The following is a 6,648-nucleotide window of genomic DNA, read 5'->3' as shown; positions in this document are numbered from 1 at the left end:
GCTCACTGCAAGCTCCGCCTCCCAGGTTCACGCCATTCTCCTGCCTCAGCCTCCCAAGTAGCTGGGACTACAGGCGCCCGCCACCACACCCGGCTAATTTGTTTGTATTTTTTAGTAGAGACGGGGTTTCACCGTGTTAGCCAGGATCGTCTCAATCTCCTGACCTCGTGATCCGCCCGTCTCGGCCTCCCAAAGTGCTGGGATGACAGGTGTGAGCCCCCGCGCCCAGCCGGAAGGCTGCGTTTTAAAGGAAACATGCACGTCTTTGCTCCCTGGTATGGTTTGGCTAATCCCCGCAGCAAGGAGGGGCCTGGTGGAAGGTGATTGAATCATGAGATGGACTTCCCCCTTCGCTGTCTCTCTCTCCTGCTCTGGCCATGTGAAGAAAGAGCCTGCTTCCCCTTTGCCTTTTGCCATGATATCCCGAGGCCTCCTCAGCCATACCTCCTGTACAGCTTGTGGGACTGTGAGCCGATTAAACCTCTTTTTTTCGTAAATTACCCAGTCCTCAGGTAGTTCTTTATGGCTGTGTGAGAAGAGACTAACAGAGAAAATTGGTGTTGGGAGAGGGGCACTGCTCTAAAGGTACCTGAGAATGTGGAAGCAGCGTGGGAACTGGGTAATGGACAGAAGGTGGGACAGTTTGAAGGGCTCAGAAGAAGACAGGAAGATGAGGGAAAGTCTGGATCTTCCTAGAGACTTGTTGAATGGTTGCAACCAAAATGCTGATAGTGATGTGGACAGTGAAGTCCAGGCTGAGGTGATCTCAAATGGAGATGAGGAACTTATTGGGAATGGGAGTAAAGGTCGCTCTTGCTATGCTTCAGCAAAGAGACAGGCAGCACTGTGCCACTGCTCTAGGGATCTGTGGAACTTTGAACTTGAGAGAGATGATTTAGGGTATCCAGTGGAGGAAATGTCTGGGCAGCAAAGCATTCGAGATGTGGCCTGGCTGCTTCTAAAAGCTTATGCTTATTTGCATACAGAAGGAAATGACCTGAAATTGGAACTTATGTTTAAAAGTGAAGCAGAACATAAAAGTTTGGAAATTTTGCAGCCTGACTATGCGAATGAAAAGTAAAACCCATTTCCTAGGGAGGAATTCAAGGCTGTGGAAATTTGCATAAACAAAGAAAAGCCACATGTTAATCACCAAGACAATGGGGAAAATATCTCCAGGGCATTTCAGAGACCTTCACAGCAGTGCCTCCCATCACAGGCCTGGAGGCCTGGGAGGGAAAAATGGTTTCATGGACCAGGTCCAGGGCCCTGCTGCTTTGTACAGCCTTCAGACATAGCACTCTGTATCCCAACCATTTGAGCTCCAGCCATGGCTAAAAGGGGCCAAGGCACACCTCAGACCTTTGCTTCAGAGGGTGCAAGCCCCAAGCCTTGGCAGTTTCCATGTGCTGTTGGGCTCACAGATGCGCAGAAAGCAAGTGTTAAGGTTTGGGAGCCTCCACGTAGGTTTCAGAGGATGTATGGAAATGCCTGGATGTCCAGACAGAAGTCTGCTGCAGGGGGTGAGCCCTCATGGAGAATCTTTACTAGAGCAGTTCAGAGGGAAAATGTGGGGTTGGAGCCCCCACACAAAGTCCCCACTGGGACACTGCCTAGTGGAGCAATGAGAAGAGGGCCACAGTCCTCCAGACCCCAGAATGGTAGATCCACTGACATCTTGCACTGTGCACCTGGAAAAGCCACAGGTACTCAACGCCAACTTGTGAAAGTAGCCGCGGGGGCTGTATCCTGCAGAGCCAGAGGGGTGTAGCTGCCCAAGGCCTTGGGAGCACACCCCTTGAGTCAGTATGGCCTGGATATGAGACATGGAGTTAAAGGAGATTATTTTGGAGCTTTAAGATTCAATGACTGCTTCAGATCACTTGAGGTCAGGAGTTTGAGACCAGCCTAGCCAACGTGGTGAAACCCCATCTCTACTAAAAATACAAAAATTAGCTAGGTGTGGTGGAAGGTGCCTGTAATCCCAGCTACTCAGGAGGCTGAGGCAAGAGAATCGCTTGAACCTGGGAGACAGAGGTTGCAGTGAGCCGAGAGGACGCCATTGCACTCCAGCCTGGGGGACAAGAGCAAGACTTCATCTAAACAAAAAAATGTTTAATGACTGCCCTGCTGAGTTCAGGACTTGTATGGGGCCGGTAGCCCCTTTGTTTTGGCCAATTTCTCCCTTTTGGAATGGGAGCATTTACCTAATGCCTGTACCCTCATTGTATCTTGAAAGTAAGTAACTTGTTTTTTATTTTACAGGCTCATAGGCAGAAGGGACTTGTCTTGTCTCAGATGAAACTTTGGACTTGGACTTTCGAGTTAATGCTGAAATGGGTTAAGACTTGGAGGACTGTTGAGAAGGCATGATTGTGTTTTGAAATGTGAGAAGAGCATGAGATTTGGGAGGGGCCAGGGCTGGAATGATATGGTTTGGTTCTATGTCGCCACCTGAATTTCTTTTTTTTTTTTTTTTTGAGACGGAGTCTCGCTCTGTCGCCCAGGCTGGAGTGCAGTGGCCGGATCTCAGCTCACTGCAAGCTCCGCCTCCCGGGCTTATGCCATTCTCCTGCCTCAGCCTCCCGAGTAGCTGGGACTACAGGCGCCCGCCACCTCGCCCGGCTAGGTTTTTGTATTTTTTAGTAGAGACGGGGGTTTCACCGGGTTAGCCAGGATGGTCTCGATCTCCTGACCTCATGATCCGCCCATCTCGGCCTCCCAAAGTGCTGGGATTACAGGCTTGAGCCACCGCGCCCGGCCCCGAATTTCATGTCAAATTGCAATCCCCACATGTTGAAGGCGTGGCCTAGGGGGAGGTGATTGAATCACACGGATGGACTTCCCCCTTCTCATTCTCTCTCTTGTGCTCTGGCCATGTGAAAACAGTGCTGGCTTCCTCTTTGCCTTTCATCATCATTGTAAGTTTCCTGAGGCTTCCTCAGCCATACCTCCTGAACAGCCTGCAGAACTGTATCGATTAAAACTCTTTTCTTCATAAATTACCTAGTCTCAGGTAGTTTTGTTTGTTTGTTTGTTTGTTTTTTGTTTTTTGTTTTTTTTTGAGACAGAGTCTCTCTCTGTTGTCCAGCCTGGAGTGCAGTGGCTTGATCTCAGCTCACTGCAACCTCTGCTTCCCAGGTTCAAGCAATTTTCCTGCCTCAGCCTCCTGAGTAGCTGGGATTACAGGTGTGCGCCACCACGCCCAACTAATTTTTGTATTTTTTGTAGAGACAGGGTTTCACCATGTTGGTTGGGCTGGTCTCGAGCTCCTGACCTCATGATCCACCTGCCTTGGCCTTGCAAAGTGCTGGGATTATAGGCATGAGCCACCACACCCAGCCTTAGGTAGCTCTTTATAGCAGTGTGAGAATGGACTAATACACTCCTTTACTTTCTAGAGCTCCTAGGTGTGGGGATGGGGGTAGAAGTGTGTCCTGGAGTCCAGCTCGATCCTTGTCCTCAGCTCACAGGATCCTCTGATGGAGCCTTCCGCAAGCTCCACACCCAGACTGCTGGGCTCATCATTATGGTTGGAAGCCACAGTCATTTTCTTAAAACTTCACTCAGTGCCCGTTGCCCCACCAGACTGGGAGTTGCAGAGGACAGGGGTTGGGTGGGTGCAGCATGCCAGGGACAGCATAGACTTAGTGCATGGATGAGTGGTGAGTCAACCCAGGGCCCCTCTGAGGCAGCACTGGGTCAGCTTTCAGAGCATCCATCCTGGGACTGGCTCTGTGGCATCCTCCCAGTGGCCAGGCCCTCCAGCCACAGGAACTCTCCTTTGCAGCCCAGGGTACTTGGCATCTCAGGAAGGCCCTGGGTTCCAGGTGGGCCAGGAGCCCCTGCACAGCTCATCTGATGGAACCAAGTGGACAGGAGATTAACCCAAGAAGCTCTGTGCTCCAAAAGTCACTGAGTCTCTTGAGAACAGCCTTTGACCCAATGGTGGGGAGGCCCCGTGGTCTGGTGGTGGCCGTGGTCAGATCACCGTGGCTGGGGTGAGTGAGGACACGTGCTGGATGGCAGCCTTGTTTTCTTTTTTTTTCTTTTTTCTTTTTTTTTTCTGGAGTCTCGCTGTCTCCCAGGCTGGAGTGCAGGAGCGCAATCTCCACTCACTGCAAGCTCTGCCTCCCAGGTTCACGCCATTCTCCTGCCTCAGCCTCCCGAGTAGCTGGGACTACAGGCGTCCGCCACCACGCCAGCTAATTTTTTGTATTTTTTAGTAGAGATGGGGTTTCACCGTGTTAGCCAGGATGGTCTCGATCTCCTGACCTTGTGATCCACCTGCCTCGGCCTCCCAAAATGCTGGGATTACAGGCATGAGACACTGCGTTTGGCCCAGCCTTGTTTTCTTTGGACCGTGCTGGAGCTCATCTGGGACTCCACCACCATCCAGTGCTTGCCAGAGACCAGTGGCTCCTGTGGCGGAGGGGACCCCATGGCCCGTGGCTCCTGTGCTCCTGCCTGGACTGCATGCCCTCAATTCTGGCTTCTCCTGGCAGCCTCGAGTCCCACAGCTGAGAGGGAAGACCCCCAGGAGAGCTCCACCCAGACGTACTGCCGAGGGCCCACCATGGCCTCGTGCAACCAAACCCTCCTGAACTGTTCGCCTTAGAGCCAGTGTGTGTAGCTCATCTTAAAAACTGAGTTTGCATTTGTTTTGGAGTAAAAATACGATTTGCCCCAGGTGAGGCCCAGCTCCGGAATAAATGCGCTGTGCTTTATACCCTGGACTTGGGCTCTCCCTGGGGTCCAACGGGTGCCCCTGTTGCATCCTCCTCACCCCAGCTTTCCCCCCAAGGTAGGAGGGGACGCCGAGGCAGGCAGGCCTGGGACAGGTATTAGGACTCACTTCCTGCCCTGCAGGGCTCCGGAATCGCTGCAGAAGCCCGAGGAGAGCTCAGGAGTTGGAATCAGGATCCTTGGTCCTCCTATCCACCCGGCCTCTGCCTGAAGCTGGGCGACCTCAGGCGGATGACACTTCCGCTCTGGGCACCTTGGGTGCCCCACTGTAGAATGGACTCGCTTTTGGCACCTGTGAGGGGATGAAGTGGGCTCAATGGACACTTGGTGCTTGGCCCTGGGCCTGGCTTGTGGTCAGCACTTTCAGTGGACAGCAGTAGTTTGAGGACCCACTGTTCCCCTAACCATGTGCCCATGTGTTTGGACTTCTGGGCCCAGGCTGCCTGGAACAGTGGGCCCTAGGACCTGTGCAGGCCCCATCTTCCAGGGGAGTTGCCGACCTGGGGGACCTGAACCATCTTTGCCACCCTGTGGGAAGGGATTACCAGGGAGAGAGCCCACATCAAGGTCAGGGAGCCCAAACAGGGACAGACGCAAAGTCCAGGCAGCATCGCCGGAGCCCTGGATCCAGCCGCCCCGGGAGCTGCTGTCAGTCCACAAGGGCTCACTGTTTACAAGGCAGCTGATCAGTCATCTCCTCCTTTTGACCCCCAGCGACCACCCTTCAAGACCACTGGGAAACTGAGGCCTGAGGGGGAAGGACAGCACTGAAGTTTGTCCAGGAGGTTGGGGCAGAGCCGGGAGAAGAGCCCCAGCCTTCGGGTCTCCTTCCCACGGAGCCCGCTGGCTGGGTGCGCAGGCCACCTGCCTGAGCCGCTGCTGTGGGAACCACCAGCTTCTTGAGCTCTCCTGAGTCCCCTGCCCACTGCCAAGCCAGCCTGAGAAAGCTGCTGCAGCAGTGACCTCGGGGCTCAGAGCAGACCCTTGGTCCAAAACCTGTCGCAGCAGACGCCACATCCACCCCTTTCCTCCCAGGCCCAGGTGGCCGGGCTGGGGTCTGCCCCGCTAGCGGCCTCTGGCCTGGAGCCTCCTCCTGCCTAGGCCCAGCAGTGGGCCCCCTCCAGCATGGACCCTTCCCCAGTCCCTGTGCCCACCTCCTCAGTCCAGAGTCAGCTGGGGCAGGCTGGCCACACAGCGCATTGAGGAGAGGGTGTTGGCTCCATCGGGAAACGGCAACTGATATCCTCCCATGTGCTGAGCTGCACCTGCCCTGCCATCAGGCATTTCTGCATTCAGATGCTTCCAGAGACTCAGAGGCTCCTGGCAAGGTCAGAGGTGCCTAGGACCCCACGGCCAGGCCCCCGTTTCTGTTTACTCCTGGAAGAAGAGCGTTCTTGTCCTCCTTGGCAGGAGCTGGGCTTCAACAAGTCCCCCGAGGGCTCCTGTACCCTGGCAGGCCCTGCACTGAGCTGGGAGCCACCGCGGACCAACCAGACCAGGGTCTGATACCCGCTGGGCTGAGTCTGGTTTCTGTGTCTCAGGTCACAGAGGGGTTTCGTAGCTGGCGTGGGGGCCATGGAGCTGGGTTCTCAGGTGACTCTGCTGCGTCCACACACCGTTCCCTCAGTCAGCGCCATGTTCTCACCTGTACAGGGGGGCTATGGTGAGAGACACAGGGGGTGACTGATCAGGTGCGCAAAGCGTGAGGCCAGCAGGTGTCAGACTCCTGCCTGGAAAGCTGTGGGGCCACCTGTCCATGCAACAGGGCCTGGACCATGCCCTCGGTGCGAGAGAGAAAACCTGCCCAAGGGAGCTGCCCTGGGACAAATCTGCCCTACCTGCTCCGCCATACCCCAGGCCCCGGCCGTCATACCCCAGGCCCCGGCCGCCATACCCCAGGCC

Source organism: Colobus angolensis, unplaced genomic scaffold (genome assembly GCF_000951035.1).
Source record: "Colobus angolensis palliatus isolate OR3802 unplaced genomic scaffold, Cang.pa_1.0 Scaffold44, whole genome shotgun sequence".
Lineage (NCBI taxonomy): Eukaryota > Metazoa > Chordata > Mammalia > Primates > Cercopithecidae > Colobus > Colobus angolensis.
This window is presented reverse-complemented; position numbering follows the sequence as displayed.